Consider the following 17671-nt stretch of genomic DNA (forward strand, 5'->3'; position numbering starts at 1 on the left):
AACGGTTTAAGGTCTAGTTGGGACTTCTTACCGGGAGATCCCCTGACATGTTGGAGGGTCCATCACCATCAACATGCCCATATTCCCAGATAGAGGTCTTGTTCATGGCAATTGACCATGAGAAATATTACTTTAGGGACTAAGGCCCTTGTTTTCCTCTCCTAACCATAGCATAGAAACTAACTCACATATGTGGTGATAAATACCTCTTATGATGCCCATATCCTAACTTAAGACCAAAGATCCATTAAAGAAGATCTATGTGGTTTTTAAGTCTAGCTCATATCCCTTTAGACTAAAAAGCTTCTTATAAGGCCTAATTCCCTTGTTTACCTCCCCTATCCATGGTAAATTCCTTAACTCCTATACATGGTGTGAAAAAATTCCTAATGGAGTTGATATACCATATATCCCTAAGATTGTTTAAAGAGGATCTATGTGGTTTTTCAATGCCAAATTCATGGACCTTAAGCATGAGAAGCTTCATTTTAGAAGTAAAGGCCTTTTTCTCCTTCCCTCAGACTAATTCTTATTATGCAAAGAATAGTAATGGTGCCACTTTGGGTCAACTCGGGTTTGTTGCCATTGTTACCTTAACAATGAATCCTCTCAGTTTGGATTACTTATTGAAACTTGTGTGTATCCCAAAGTGAAAATTTATGGGGTCTATTATGTGACTAGATCACTAGCACTGAAAACCATCTTTACTTTGGATGGTTTGACATCTTGATGATCCCTATCTTATTGATCGCAACTTTTATATTCATTATTGCTCTTATTGCAAAACCTCCAGTAGATATTGATGGTGTTCATGAGCCTATTTATGGTTCTCTTTTTTATGGAAACAATATTATCTCTGATGCCATTATTCCTACCTTTGCAACTATCAATTTTCATTAATATCCCATCACGAAGGTAGCCTTCATCAATGAATGGCTACACAACAGGGACCCTATGAGGAAATCGTTCATTTCGTCGATGTAGTGCCCACATGACATGGATATTCGATGGTCTATCATAGCCAGACACTCTATGATTGGTTTCATAGATACCCAACCTATGACAATGAGTTGTAATCTATTGCCGAAACATGTAAGAAATGGAATAATTATATTCAAGCCTACTATGACATGTTGCACTCACATTCTTATTTGAGTGTTGAGAAGCATACATTCTTCACACTTTGTTTGATCCTCTCCTTAAATTATCACCTCAAAGGAAGGCTTCGACCATGTTTGTGAGGTGTGAGATTGATATCCTTCTACCAAAGATCAAATACATCTATTATATCTTAGTTAGATTTATTTTTTCCCTCATTTTTCTCATTTCCTTTTGTTATATGTATGTGTGGAGATGTAAATACCTTTGTTATATTTTATAGGAGGATCATGACATTGTAGGTGAGTAAGTAGGCCTAAACCCTCTTGATTTGTTTGCATAAAATTTGATCTCTTTTCGCATATTCTAATAACATTGCACATCATAGATACTCACATAATCATGGCCTCTTATGCCCCTAGGAGGCCAATCATTCTTCATTATACTACCTTAACTTGAACACTGAAGACAATGGGCAATATCCTTCAATTTCTTGATCATTAAAGAAAATTAGCAATATACTCCATCCAAGGGCCACTCTGATTTTCTTGATAAAAAATAAAAAATAGTTTTAATTCGAGAACATAATCAAAAATGATTTTTAATTGATTGAATATTTTATTTTTTAATACAGAAAAATGGATTAACTATTGAAAATCCAAAGATATCTAAAAAAGTGAAAATTGACTTCCTTATAAATTACCACTGATATTTTTCTATTTGCTAAGTTGTGTGAGTCTTGAGATGACTACACATTTAACCTTTGGCTTGAGTAATTGTGCCCGGGGACATCTAAGCCATTAAAATCACAAGGGGATCACACTTGGACTAGGCCACACCAACCCATAACATGACTAGATTTTTGTGTACAAGGTTTTGAATCAATGACCTTAACACCACGGAGTACCTTAACAATACACAATGTCATTGTCTATTCTATGCCCCATGGGCATAAATTACCACTAATTATTTTATATAATTTACTCTATTTACATAACTTATAAATTTTAATTAAAAATAATTGGTTCAATACTATAATCTACCCTCCCTACTTTAATCCGTGGTGCATGAAAAGTCTTAATTTAACTTAAAAGTAATGGTTTTGAAGTTCCACTTTTAACAATTTTCCTCGACCCACCCTGCAACCCATTTTACATGGAGAAAAAAATAAGACCCAAGCAACTTTTAGGGTTTACACAATGAACCCAAAAAAACCAAACCCAACCCAAAACAAAGGAAAACAAAATTAGAGTGGTTGGGCTAAAAAGTTAACGATATTTAAGTGGGCACTTAATAGAGATTTACACCTGTAGGAGTGGCTTGTAAAAACCCTCTCTTTTGATGTTGAGCCATGATAACGCACCTCATGAGCACTGGAAATGAGCTAAGAGGCTAGACGAAGGTGTTGCTCAACATATGTGAGGAGAAGCACCTAAATTCTCTTGCCCTTAATCTTGTTCACGTCCAAAAGTCATGCGTGCAGGTGGAAATATGGGCCATGGTTGAGATTCTCTTGAGGAAGCAGAGAACACGGGATGATAGATACATATGGCCACAATTGGAACTTCCCACGCAGACTGCCATCAAGGCCCACCTCCTCATTTGCGTTTAGAGGGAGGAGGCCAAGACAATTGTGAAGAAGCTCTGCGACACCATTGTCGAGCTTGCAGCCTCCATCATGGAAGAGGGCCAGTGGCCAGAGCTCTTTCCCTTCATGTTCCAGTGTGTGAGCTCCAATTCATTGTGTCTTAAGGAGAGTGTGTTTCTCATGTTCGTGCAACTCTCGCAGTTTATAGGTGACCACCTCCACCTAAATCTCTCCACCCTACACATTGTGTTCCCCCAATGTCTTTCCTCACCCTCCTCCTTGGACATTCGAATTTTTTCCCTCGCGACCACGACCAACTTCATCCAGACGATCAAGATCCTACAAAACAATGAGTTATTCCAGGACATAATCCCTTTTGTGAGGCAGATTCTCACCAAGGTACTCCATAGGAATGAGGAAGCCATGACCCAAGAGGCTCTCCAAATTTTTATCAAGTTGGTGGGCACTAAGCCATGGCTCCTCCACCTGAAGATCGTTAACGTGGTCGAAAGCATGCTATAGATCGTTGAGGCAAAGAATCTAGAAGAGGGCACTTGACATCTTGCCATAGACTTCATTATTACCCTCGCAGAGGCCCATGAGCATACCCCTAAATGATGCACAATTTCCCTAAGTTCATTAGTAGGCCCTTTTCTCTTCTTATGAAAATGCTTCTCAATATCAAGGATGATCCTTCTTAGCATGCTGCCAATATTGGAGACTAGGATGTTGATGAACCAAGTAATTATAGTGTTGGTCAAGAGTTCTTGGATCATTTTGGTCATTTCTCTAGGAGGGAATACCATCATCCCCATTGCCTCTGAGTTGCTTACTGTGTATTTAGTTTATGTTGATTCGAAAAAAAAAATCATGATGCTCTCATTACTCTCACCCAGATTGCAGAAGGTTGTGCCAAGTTATTCCCACACTGAATCTTCATTTTTCATCTTTTATTATGTATAAAGTTGACTCTAAAAATACACTTCAATATCAGAGGTTGTGTCACATAACACGGTGCTCTTATAGCTCAGGTGTCGAGCCCTGAAAGTTATTTATTGTGCCAAAAATAAACCTACATTTGCACCTAGACTCATCTATTTTGATATGTCAATCCTTGTTTTTATCCCTTTCAACATGCTAGTTCTGACATCATCTCTTTCCTAGATTCCATTTGTGTGGGGAAGACAACAAACTACAACCAAAATGGGAAAATGGGATGGCTTAATGATCCATCCATCACATCAGTTACCCAAAGTCCCACTAACTTTTCATTTACATTTAGTCTTGAATGAATAAACAAATGGATGGATGACTGTCTTAAGGTCCCCCTTGGAAAGATGATTTTCTCAAGGCCCTCCACCAACCTCACCACCACCACCCACTTCGTACATATATCAGCCATATTGGTCTATTAGATTTCCTGAGAATATATTATAGGTTAATGAATTGAATGAATAAATAAATGGGTGGATGGTTGTCTTAAGGTCACCCTTGGATAGATGATTTCTTAAGAAGTTAAACCCTTGCACCAAACACTACTCCACTTCAAGCGCACTGGTGGTGTTTTTTAGAATATATTATAAGTTCCTTAGTGCCTATTCTATGTTTGTAATAAAATTCCCAAAAGTACAGTTGTTATGGAATTCATTGAAAATTTCATAAAATACAACATTTTTGCAAAGATTCTCACATGCCTAAAAACAAAGTAATCCTGCAAATGAAATTAATATAATAAAATATATTTTCCAAAACATGGTAATGCTACTAATGAATCCAATAGAATGTGAGAAAAAGGGATCCTTTGATTGGTAGTTTACATTATTGTAGACACTCTAATATGCTCAACATGGTTTCAATAAATGTGCCCAACAATTTTGTTTCAGAAGAAAGAATTTGTAGGAAAGAAGAGATCCTTCCATTGTTTGTCATAACTTTATTTATTTGTTTCTGTCTAAATTACATATTGAAATATTCTGATTTCTAAAAGCACAGTAATCATGTGAATGAAATTAATATAGTAAAATATATTTCCCAAAACATGGTAATTCTTTGAATGCAATTAGCATAATAATATATGTTGCCCAATCTCTTCATGGAGCATTTTGAATCCAAAGCCCTGTCTTCAGCCCTTTACCAACCCAAACTTTGGAAAAGGTTTGTGGATGACACTTGTGTCATTTGGTCTCATGGTAAAGAGAAGTTGGAGTTGTTTTTCCATCATCTTAATAGTCAATCTGACCATATAAAGTTCACCATGGAATTCGAAGTTGATAATAGCCTGCCTTTTCTTGATGTTCTTATCTCTAAGAAGGATGATGGTTCTTTTTCCCATCAGGTTTTTCGGAAGAAAACTCACACAGAGCAATATCTCCATGCTAGTTCCCATCATTTTTCTGCTCAAAAGCTAGGCGTTCTCAACACCTTAGCCACTCGGGCGATGCGAGTTTCCGATGAAAATCACCTTGAAGATGAGAAATCCCACCTCCTAAAAGTTTTTAATAAGAATGGTTATAGTAGGTCTCAAGGTCTTAAGGCTTTTCAAAATGCTGAAAAAGGCCCTAAGAATAAAATTGACCCCAAGGATTGGTCTTCTGGTGTTCGTCTGCCTTTTATTCAAGGGACCACAGATAGAATCGCGAGGATCTTGAGGAAGCATAAGATTCATTCTTCCTTTAGACCCCTTAACACTATCTGAAGTTCTCTTCGTTCTGTTAAAGACCCGATTAATCCCAGGGATGGAAAGGGTGTTTACATTATTCCCTGTTCTTGTGGAACTCCTTATATTGGTGAGACCGGTCGATCCATTAACCAAAGGATTTCTGAACATGCTGCCGACCTTAGGCACCGAAGAGCTCGCTCCTCTACTTTGGCAGAGCATGCAGAAAAAACAAATCATCACATCTGCATCGAAGAAGCTAAGGTTATTGCGAGGATTGACCATTTTCATCATCGTAAATTCAGGGAGGCCTTAGAAATCGAAAAGAGACCTGTTAATTTAAATAGAGATGATGGCTGGAGTATCAGCAGAAACTAGATTCCTGCGCTTTCTTCCTAAAAAAAATTCTTATAGATTAAACTTTTTTTTATTTTTTTATGAATAATCTTTAATATTTTTGTAATTTTTATTCATTAATGAGGTTATTTAATATAATATTATATTCATTAATGAGGTTATATAAGGTGTTTATCATTTTTATATATTAAAATAAATTTAAACTTTTTTTTTAACCTCTTTTATATGGTAATTTATTCTCCTTAATTAGTTTCCCTTAACCTTGTGGTAAAATCCCTTTCTATTTTTTCCCTATTCAATATGATTATATTATATAGTTTTATAAGGTTGACTATCGAATATTAATTAATAATTATATGAATAAGATTAAAATATTAATTCCTTTTAGAATATCATTTATTGATAGTATCCAATTTATGACTCTTAAAATTATTTTTAATATATATTAATTAATTTAGTTATAAAGAGTTATTATTTTTCTAAATTATAACTTTTTACATCATTAATTTATCCAAAAAAATAATAATAATAATCATTTTATTTCTTTCCCTTCCTTTTTGGTCATTAACCTTTTCTATTTCCTACCCTCAGTCAAACTAGTTGTTATCCCTAATGGCTAGTTAGCAGCTCTCTACATCTATTTATCTAAATGCCTAGATCAGATTCCTCATCTTGTCCTGAAGATGAACCACACTGGCTGGTTCGAAACGCGTCGACGAGAATCTCTCTTATGTGATTTCTTCTGAAAGATGTTATGATAATTATTATGGATCACAGAAGTCTAAGTTCAAAAATATAGGGCAGCTAGATTAGGGTGATTTTTCTTACTTTCATAACTGCTTGTGATATTTTTATACTTCAACTTGTAGAATTTATAATTAGATTCTTCTTCTCTTGATTATTATTGTGTTCTTGTCATCAAACAATTACCAAAACATGAAGATAAAATAGTACAAGTGGACACAAAACCTAGGTTGCAAGCCAGGGCCAAAACCTCTCCAAGAGAGGAAAACCCACAAGAATTATTTTCATCTCATAGAATCTTCAAATGATGAATTCCAAGGCCTTTAGACCCAAGGCAAAGACCCCACCAAGACCAATTCTACCTTCCTTTATATGAGCTCCTTTTTCACTAAAGTCAACACTAGTCAAACAACTTCAAAACTTCATATTTCGACCTCTATTTTAGAATTTCGGCTATTGCTTCAGGTCTGCAACTTTTCGACCTCTACTGCAATTTTGGGTTTTTGCACACGTGAGTGGTTTTAAGGTAGAATAAGGTCCTTTTGGTCCCTCATTTGGATTTCTTCTTTCTCCTTAGTAATTCAACTTCCTAACTTGATCCTTTTGATACCAAACTTCAACTCCTTTAGATGGTTGCAGTTTGGTCCTTGTTGCAACAAATTTTGCCCTAATTTCTTCGCATGTGTGGGATAATGTGGCCCAAAATCAGACTTCAAAACTTCAATCTCTATTTCTTCAGTTCTCCTTTTCTACACTAGCTTTTAGGATACTTCTCAAATGAGGTCGAGCATATTGTATATATACACTTTCTGGGAGTATGACTTGTCATCATGAGGGCGACTTCATCCTTTATAGGCCAAATTGTTCTCTTGCAAGCCGATTTGATCTTGGAGGGACTTTTGACACAATTTTACTTAAATAGATTCTTTTTACTTGATACAAAATGCCCAATAGGGTCTATTACATGTAACAATCACTCTTTTGACTCCTAAACTCTATGAGATAAAACTAGAAGCACTTAATTGGTGCTTTGACCTAAAACAAATTGATCTAGAGCATGAAGCCAACACTATAAATAACAATAATAATTTTTCTCTCTTTTACATCAAATACATAAAATTAATAGTACATGAGATATTATGAAGACCGAACCTAGTTACATATTTCAACACTCCCTCTTAACTAGGGAGGTATTCATAGAAGGCACATGGACATTTTCATACTAAATAATTCTCATAAGAAGAGTCAGATTGGTAATCCATCACATAAGCTATATTTTCAGCTTATATCAGTGCATCTCATCATATCAACCAACATTGTCACATAGCGAGGCCTTGACTAACAACTCTATCTCTCCACTAGATCACAACTCAATGTTGGGGAGAAAACAATTTATAAACACCCTCATAATTGTCTCTCAAGGCACATACACCATCTGGATGTTCACAAGGTATGTCCTTTTAGGACCATTCTTGCCTTGGATTTACACATCCTCGAGGAATATCCTCTTCGACTACTCTTACCTATTGGATGCCCTATCTCGTCCTCAAAGAGTATCGGTATTGGTCTCAGATGCTTACCTAATCCTCCATTCTTTCTTCATGATATGAAGACAAGAATTTTGTGTCTATATCTCCCTCTCAACTAGGGAGTATCTGCCCATTCCTTCACATGAAAGGAATATACCCAAGCACCCTCTTAACTAGGGACTTGTTTTCAACACATTTTCAACAACAACTATTTATTCTTCCATGGAGATCATGGTACTATCAACTACTTGTAGGGCTCCTTTTTTTGCATCATCAGGTCATGAAAAAACTTCAAATTCTATATCGTGGATCCATCTTCTTTCATAACTTTTTCGTAGGGCTTCAACCATCTTCTACATTACTTCCCTTCAACGAAACCTAGTGTTGAACCAATTAATGCTAGTCATGTCATCTTTTATTTTCATCAGAAAGTGATATTCTTTGTCATCATTTGGTTATGCTTCATATTGCTACCTCTTACAAGTCATTTTCCTTTTTGTATCATTCATTCAATTCTATTTGTAGGTTATTTTCAACAACCATTTTGTCGGTAACCCTGTTCCAATCCATCCATATGTTTTCTTTCAAAAAATCAAAAGTGAACATCAAAACATAATTACCTCTTTATGATGGCCCTTCGTCATGACATCTGATTCTACAACATCAACATCTTTTCTTTATAAATCCATCTCCAAAGCTTTCATTACTGAGGTTATTCTTCATCATACTTATCAAGGTCTTCATAACTTCCTCATGGAGATGTCGTAGACAATTCCTTTTAACATCAGATGTTTATTATCCATACTATCTACGTAGTTGTAGAAACATCTTCACAAACTCTCCTTTAAACTTCTTCACATATTGCTTCATAGGGATCTTTATATATAGCTCCTTTTGTATAGGAATAGTTGATGCACATCACCTCATATTTTTCATGAGGTCATATGATGTTGATTCTATCATGTCATAACGTAGCAGAGTTCAAGGCATATTGTTTTATACCTTCATGTATCATTCAGAAGGAAGAGTTCATTTTTCTTCAATTGTGCTCTTCCTTCCTGTGGTCATCTAGACTTCCTTTAGCAACTTCCTTTTTCCTTACTTGAAGATGAAAATACTTCAACTATATTGTCATGTTGCACTTCTCTGTCACCATATCTTCATCCTTCCAAACTGTGGATCCCATGATACATGGAATGTGGATTATCTATGTAACACTTGATTCTTCTAAGTAGAGGTGAACCTTTCAAATAAAGAATCTAATGGAGGATCTTGATTGTCCCTTTTCTACAAATACTACATTATAACAATGATGAGGTGCGATGGTCTCTTATCCTCCTATCTTGTTAGATGACTTGCTTCAACCATGCAAATTGTTGATTTTGCTATCCTTTCATGCTTCTAGAATGATGCCATCTCAATTATTGCTACAATGCATCCTATCAAAACTGTGATTCTTCCTACCATGAATGTTGTCTTGAAAATAAACTCAACGTGTGAGAGACCTTTAATAATAGATGTCTTTCACTTCTTCCTTCTTTGATTTCTTTTCTTTTGGTTCTTCTACTTCTTCGGCCACATGGGCTTCACTTCTTTCTTTCCTTTTCTTGTCGCCCTTCTTAATTTTAGGACAATTTCTTTTGAAGTGACCATATTCATTACATTCATAGCATTGAATCTTAAACATGTCAATTTTCTTTTGAAACTTCTTTCGAGGTTCAAATTTTCCAAACTTTCCTTTCTTTCTTGTCATAACTACAAATTCTTGTGTTTGCTCATTTAATTCAACGTCATTATTTGTTTTTAATCTGGTTTCTTCAATCTTACATAATTCCCATATATTACTGAACGGAGAAGCTTCCTTCTTTTCATAGATGCTTGATACAAGGTTGCCCATTCATCTGGCAATGCATTGAGTACACAAGTGGTTATCTTTAGATCTGACATTGTTTCTCCTAGATCTTGTAGTTGATCTCTAATTTATGATTGTTGACTTGAGTTCAGAGTTACTTAGCTAAACAAATCCCTACACTACTGGCCATTTCGGCATCAACCCGCGATGCGTGGACTGAAGTCTCACCCGAAGCAGTATGGGGGGATGTTGGAACTAAGTTTATGCACCCTGGAGATGTCTAAGGGGTCAATTTAGTCCAACTATGCCTACCTTCGCACAGGTTACTTTGCACACTGTCTTGACTTGCGAGACCTTCGCGATCTGTTAGGATCGCCTTTTGTGCAGCCCTAACCAAGGGCTGAGATGCTTTCGTGCTGTTAAGGCAATGATCTATGCTATTTCCCCAAGTTACACTATGGACAACAGAAATTCTATTTATACCCAATATATTCGATACAAAAGACAGGAAATAAATACATAGAATTTTGGTAAAACTTCTCTTTATCAATGCTTCAACAGTTACAGACTCGACTCGCCCTGTGCACTCAGCTGCGAACTACTAGGCCTCTACGCACTCAATTGCAGAGCCTTCTCCTACTCTACAACTCAAAGACTCGACTCTACACTTCAAAAAAGACTCAATTCTTCATCATTCCTTCCTTTTATATTCTCCTCCAACTACTTAGAGCCTCGCTCTATTTATACAATCCCATGGTCTGCGGACCATGGGTAGATCTCTAAAGCTGACATTGCATTACAAAATTGAGGGCAGACAACCCTATGACTCATTTACAACTTCACGCTCCACACCCACAAAATGCGAATTCTTTACATCGGATTTACTTTTAACCAAAAACTGGGCTTTAAGCCCCAAAACTTCCCTTGGGGGATCCCGCGCCCAACAGGCCCCCAACACAAACATCGTGACTCACCCTCGAGTCACTCTGTCGGTGCGGAGATCTTCGCGTGGAGACCTCCCAACTCTACCTGGACTGCTGCAAGATCGGCAGCGCACTGAGCAGCTACCTGCTGCACTTCCTGGACGCGTTGTTCAGAGACTGTTGTAGCTGAACTGCTACCCTGCACCTGTTCCTATGTTCCTTGCATCTGTGCAAGCTTGGCTTCAATCGAGGCTGTAATGACGAATGCCTCATCGATCCATGGTTGTACGCATGCCTTCAAGACAGCTTCCTTATGTCACGCAACGTCTACCTACTCCTTGAGCGCTTTTGCCTGCTGCATTCACGCGAGCCTCTGTGTAAGGGCCACCGTCTACACGGTCCCTTTTATTTCATCGTACTATTGCTACAGCTCGCACACCTCTGTTTCTAAGCGTTGTATGTTTTGGTCCTCCTGCAGAGTGGTGAGGAACTTGAATGATTCTTCAAATAGTTTGGTGCAGTCCTTCACTGCACTGCTAATCTCTGCTATTCCTATTGTAATGGCGTTGGCGTGCTATTCCTTCACCTCAGGCGGAGTTGAAGGTTACGCCTTCAATTGCAGCTCAGCTATCTGAAGGTTCAACTATGTGGAAGATGTATGTGGGTCCGCGCCACCTTCCTCTGTTTCTGTCTCCTATTCGAGTGAAGGCAACTTTTCTCCCTCGTGCTCCTTCTCAGCTGCCCTCTACTACTCTTCTGCCGCCTTCGCAGTGTCCCACACCTCCTGTGCCTTTCCTGCTACTACTTTGTTCCTTCTCTTCACGGCCAACTGCACCATCCGCAGTTTTGCCTCCTCCTTTTTCCTCTATGTAGTGGACTTCTCTAATTCCACTACGAATATGGCTGGAGCACGCCACTCCGGCAGCCATGACTCAAGCACGGTGAATATGACATCGTCCGTGGCTAGGTAAGGTAGCTCATTCCATTTCTTCGCGGGGTCCTTGCGCACCTTGATATACACATGATGGAAGTCTGCCTTGAACTCCGTGAAGCTCTGCAGACTGTTATAAATAGTGGGTGATAACTGCGGCTTGCGGTTAATCCCCATTCTGATGTTCATCTCCATGAACACCCAGAATATCTTATTGTCTCTGATCCTCTACACATCTTTAGTTGCCCACAATGAAGCATACTTTGCTGCCTCTGGAAGATCCTTTGCAATCGTGGGGAACTGGCTGTCCTCAGGCAATTCCCAAGCCACCATCACTATGGATAGCAGAAGCCATGCATAGTGGAAATTCTTCCCTTGTTCCTATGCCTCGCGACAATTTTCCAGGAATTCTCAGCACAAGTAATCCACCCAATTAAACTAGACCTCCTTTGTGCACTGCACGGCAAGTGCAACCACCAGCGCGAGCACCTCATCCGCACGGCACTTCTGCATAACTTTCCTGACTAATATCTGCGTTACAACTCTGACAACAGCGTTATTGATACTGGAGATCGTGTACCCTATATTTTTCTTCTCTAGCTTGAACTTCTTCTTCATGGCCTCCGCGATGGCCAAATCATCACTTTTACCCTCGGATATGTTCGTTGGATCCTCCCCTTTGCAAGGGAGTCAGGTAATTCTATGAATTAGGTGGTCTGTGATGGGGATGGGCTCCTCCAGCCACAAACACCCATCATGCACCAGGCAGAGCAGCTGCCTGATGACAAAGATAGTCACTGGGGTGCAATGGTAATGTGGCACCCAGAGCAGGTTTAACAACCCTGCTTTCTCTACTCCTTGCAACCACTTGTGCGGCTCCAACTCTATAACTCTCGCCGCTATATTTTTCTTCGGCCGCATTAGCTGCGCGGTTGCCAAATGTGGGAATTTATCATGGTCTGCGAGATCCTAGTCTTCAAATTTTAGAACCGGCACCTAACCCAAGTGCGCTCCATCAAAAACGATATCATCAGGTAGCAACGAAGTCTGCAGAGAGCTCTTGCTCTCATCTAGGTCCTTGGGCACCCTTGCTTTCCCCTTCCGCAGAGGAACATACACAGGCAACCTGGTCAGAGGGTCCACACCCTGGGTTTCTTCCTCCATTTCTTTGTCCTCCTCCTCTACCAGGATTTCTTCAAAGTCTTCTTCCTCCTCGTAGGCTTCCAAATTGATCACCTTCCCCTTTTCTTCCATGGTAAGTTTAGTTCTTAGCAGGTTTTTACGGGACACGTGCATTGGTAACATAGGGTGCTTATCTTTTTTGGATCTCGGTGTGCGTGGCGATTTAGGGATTTCTACAACTATCCCAGTGCTTTCTAGGGTATCTCCTATCGTCATGGCTTGCACGGCCTCTTCAGAAGTCATCTATCCGATATCCATGACTTCTTCAAACGCTGCCATATTGTTGTTCCACAAATCTCTCAACGGCTCAGGTAAGTGCTCAAACAATGCCTTCGACTTCAAAAGATCAAACAAATCGAGGTTCATGAATCTCTAGGTGCGTAATAGCTCAATTCTCAAATGTCCAAGTGTTGTTTGTTGGGCAGCCCTTCGTAATTTATAGCACCTTTTGAATTCGAATTCGACCGTTCCCCACAAATGTGGTCCATTAATGCTCCCTTGGCGATAGATTTTCCCAAATCTAGCCCATAAAGTTCGCCTTAAATATCTGCCACCCGCTCCATTTGGTCTCAAACCAAGAATCACATCGTGAATAGTGACTATAACGGTCACTTTCCAGCCAACCCACGCCGCAGCACAACTACCCTTCCGCTGTCACGGACCCTGTGATACCTCACTACTGCGCACAGCCCTGACATCACACAGCTCTCGGACAGAGTAGTTTATAGTCCCGCGCCTCCTTTCAGCTGCCTAGAGTGCTAAGACTATCCTTCCTGTGGCTAGTCAGCTGGTCGGGCCACCTATGTATAGCTTCAACCAACTACCATTGACTTTTCCTGGAAAGAGTTCATCATTTAACTTCACCAACTGCACCGCGCCACCATCTGTGATTTCCTTAATAACATACGGTCCCATCCCATGTAGCAAACTAAGAAACTCTCGGTGGTGGTCCCCAAGTCTGTCAATGTAATCGAGCTCATCCTGCTTTATTACCATGACCTTTCTACCAAGAAAGTCCTTCTTTATTCCTTCCTCAAGCTTCTTGACTTCTGCTTCCGCCATGGTGCTTTTCTCGCTCAACCGAACTCTTTCATTCATGAGTTCCTGGAACCTAAGATCACCCTGCCGGATCTCTTCATCGAGTCCCAATCGTTTGTCGTCGAGCTCTTCCAACAGCGCGAGCCTTTCTTCCAGGGCTCTGCAGTCTGTTACCCCTGCAAGCGGCACTATGCGCGGACTAGACATGATAGACTCCATAGGCATTACAGCTTCTACTCCATCGACCAGCCGGAAAGGCCTCTGTCTAGGTACGCGCAGGTCCCGATCACTTCGTTGCGCATTGCATACCTTGTTTAGCGCATTGCACACCTTATCAAATGCTTCCGCGTGGATAACCTTCTGTGTGATTGTTCTTTCCACATACTGTCTATCCAACCTTAAGAGCCAACTGCATATCTATCCCCCCAACATACACTTACTAACCATAGCTCTCAGCGTGGGGTTCATGCGCATCCGCGTAGGTTGTTTTCCACATGTCGGCATACACCAAGCTAGATGTGCACGCAGATTATCCTACCCATTGTATTTATTTTTCAATCACACTCTAGGCTTCCCAAACCGTGTGTGCATCATCCTTCTACATTCACGCCAGTCCTCAAAGCTCCCTTTGTGCGTACCCCACCACCTCGCGGGCGTAGCGCGCAGTACCCAATTCAAGGCCTAGAAGCGTTGCTTTTCTGGCACTTCTCTTTCAAATCTATCCAAGAAGGTATCTACCTCACTTAACCCATCATAAGTAGGCAGGTCCCTTACTTCTATCGATACACAGCGCAACGACCTTGTCATCATATTACAATTCAGTGTATTCACCTCATGTAATCGGTTTTGCCATCGCTCTGTCTCCTCATCTGAATCTGAAGTACAGGAGCTCTCGCACTCCCATGCAAGCAATCCATCTGCAGTGGGATTCACCTAGTCCTGGTTTCGTGTTGTTATCTTATAGATGTAGTCCAAATCATCATCGCTTTCATAGTCACGCACTGGCTCTGTATAGTGCAATCCTTTAGTAGGGTCCAGAGGTATAACTACGCGTAGTGACTTCTTTTCAAAAATCATCTTGCGCTTCTTCAGATTAATCACCTCGTTCATGTCAATGGCCCAATCAATTCCTAAGAGTGCGAGATAGGGATTGCTATCATCAACAATCTCTATCACTTCAAAGTCTGCTAGCGTGCTTGCTCCCTCAATATCCGCAGTGAGTCCCTGCAATCGCCCCATGCGTATTATCTTCTGTTCTTTTGCCATTCGAAGTTGAATAAGAGACCATTGTAGCGTAGGTCTCCCCATTCGCTCCCATGTATGCTTCAACAGAACATTCACATCTGACCCTAAATCCAGTATTACTTTTTCCATTTCATATTCTCTAATCTGCGCAGTTAACCTCATTTCTCTTCACATCCTCGTCTTATGTTTTCCAATCTTCCAGAATACACGCGGTTCTCATGGCACGGTCCGAACGCATATGTTAATGAGTTCCTGTAATCCCTTTACAGCCTTACTGTCACGCAGTAACTTCATTCATGTTTCCAGGAATGTCGTGAGCATAGATGGATCCATCTCTGGCCCTGGTTTAACCTTGCTTCTTGAACTGGACGCATTAGCAAAGCTCTTCTTAGCTTCCATGAAGGTTTCCCGAGTGCACTCCAAATCAAACTCTGCTTCTTTCGTTAGAGCTTTGCGAACCCAAGTACTATCTTCTGGTTGTTTGCCTTTATCATCTCCCATCATGATTCCACTTCGGAGCACAATGTTCACATTTGAATCTTCCTCACGCAGCTCAGACCTCATCATCTCTAGGTTTTGAGTCGGGGGAGGTGGTAGCGCTCTTTTATCACGTATCCTAGCTATCACCATAGGACAATCTTCCGTCTCATGATTAAAAAAAGTACAATACAAACATGATGGATGCGTTGGGTTCGTACAATCACGAGCATAATGTCATGGCCCTCTGTAATTGTAGCATATCAACTGTCCATGACCTCTTCGAGGTCCTCCTCCACCTCGGCCTCGTCCGCACCCCTGAAATCTCGTTCGCACCACTCCTACATTCCGATCAAGGGGCCGCGATTCAGCCTGAACTCTATAGGTGGGAGTTCTATCCATCATCAACTCATAGCTCCTACAAGTGCACTCATCGTGTCCCACCGACCTACAAAAATTATAGAATAATTGTTGTGAATTCTGCATGTACTTTTGTAACAATTGGCAGTTGTTTGTAGCATTCTTTCCCCCTATTTGACAAATTTTGCAGCACAAATCAGGCATCGCGCTAGTTCCTTCTTGTGCTTCTGGCCTTAACGGAATCAGTCCTCCTCCCGCGAGGTAATTCGTGAAAACCAAGCAGTGGTCTTTATCATGACCCTGACCCTTGCATTTTACACACCACACTTCTTTGCACACTTTTGGTCGAGCTGTTCTGTCCTGTTTCAGACTCTGCATCTCAAGGCATAAGTTTTTCAACTGCGCATGGATCTGTTGAACTCCCAAGTTAGGATCCTGCATCGGGATCTCATGTAGCTTCATTGCGATCTCTAAGGCCTCTGCCTGAGTCGTTAACTTCTGTTACGATAGCGTGCTCCTTAAATGTGGCGTTAGCAATGCTACAAACCATTTGCGATGTTGTCCATCTGTCAGATTCATATTAGCTTCGCAAATCATACACTTCAACCTCTAATCCAACTCCCAAGGAGTCTCACCTGGTAGCATCATGATTTCTTTGAATCTAATAATTGACTGTGCTTCAGACTTCGTGCTACTAAATTCTCTGTTTATGCGCTGCTTGGATATCTGCGATTCCTGCATTTGGATTATCATTGGAGTGCTTAATATACCAAGTCAATGTGTGGTCCTGCAGGGTGCTAACCAGTACAACAAACCAAAATTGGTCTAGATCCTCATTTCCCACTCCCTTGAACAAGGGAAACTTTATCGTGCTTGCCATATTGACTCGCGGTGGTGGCGGAGGTGGTACGGGTGAAGATGGAGGTGAAGGCAGTGAAGTTGGTGGTGGTGTGGGTGGGGGTGGTATTCACAGAATTCTTTGCCTTATCAGATGGATCACACTTCATGGCGAGACCTTCGCGAGTTCTTCCTCATCCCTTCACAGAGGTGAAATCAAGGGTCTAGTTTCTAGTCCCTTATTTCCTTCGTTCCTGTAAGTTTTTCCACTTCGCATAGCCCCAAACATCAAGGTAATTGCATAACCCTCTTTTCGCACAATAACATTTTAATCCAATTATTCAAAGACTTTACGTACTTACCTTGTGGTCCCTTGAGAAAGCGTCGCTCTGCCTCGCGGTAGCTAACTAAGGTGTCAACCGTGAACTCAATAATGAATCCTCCTATAATTTAATCAAGTCAGTGATCAACGGCGCATGAAATATTATCCTCTGATGCTTCCAACCTTCGCACTAACTCTGGGGTCCACACAATAGGATTGTCGAGTTTCCACCTTCCTTGGCTATCTACTAGCTTCGCGATCCACTCGTACAGCTCAGTAGGAAAAGACGCGAAGAAGATTTCGTGGATCTCTATGTACAAGTAGCAGTCTAACCACTCTTCTTTTATCAGTCACGAGTTCCTGTTCTCCTGCACCGTGAACTCGTAAATCCTCATGTCTAACCAACCTTCAATTTCCTTCTTAGTTGGATTCCAATGATACGACATCAGACATATCTATGCAGATTTCGGTCCCAGCAACGGAACCATTTGTTGGCTTGAGGGGGCCTGACCCAGGTTCGGAGTTAATTAGC

The 17671-nt window shown here is 40.5% G+C and overlaps 1 pseudogene; it reads left to right on the top strand.

Moving 5' to 3' along the window:
- Nucleotides 1–2449: 2449 nt before the first annotated feature.
- LOC149144080 (uncharacterized) overlaps nucleotides 2450–17671 on the top strand; it is a 48167-nt pseudogene continuing 32945 nt past the window's right edge.

This window comes from Pinus tabuliformis, chromosome X (genome assembly GCF_031772625.1).
Source record: "Pinus tabuliformis cultivar Carrire ecotype Pingquan chromosome X, CPIR1, whole genome shotgun sequence".
NCBI lineage: Eukaryota > Viridiplantae > Streptophyta > Pinopsida > Pinales > Pinaceae > Pinus > Pinus tabuliformis.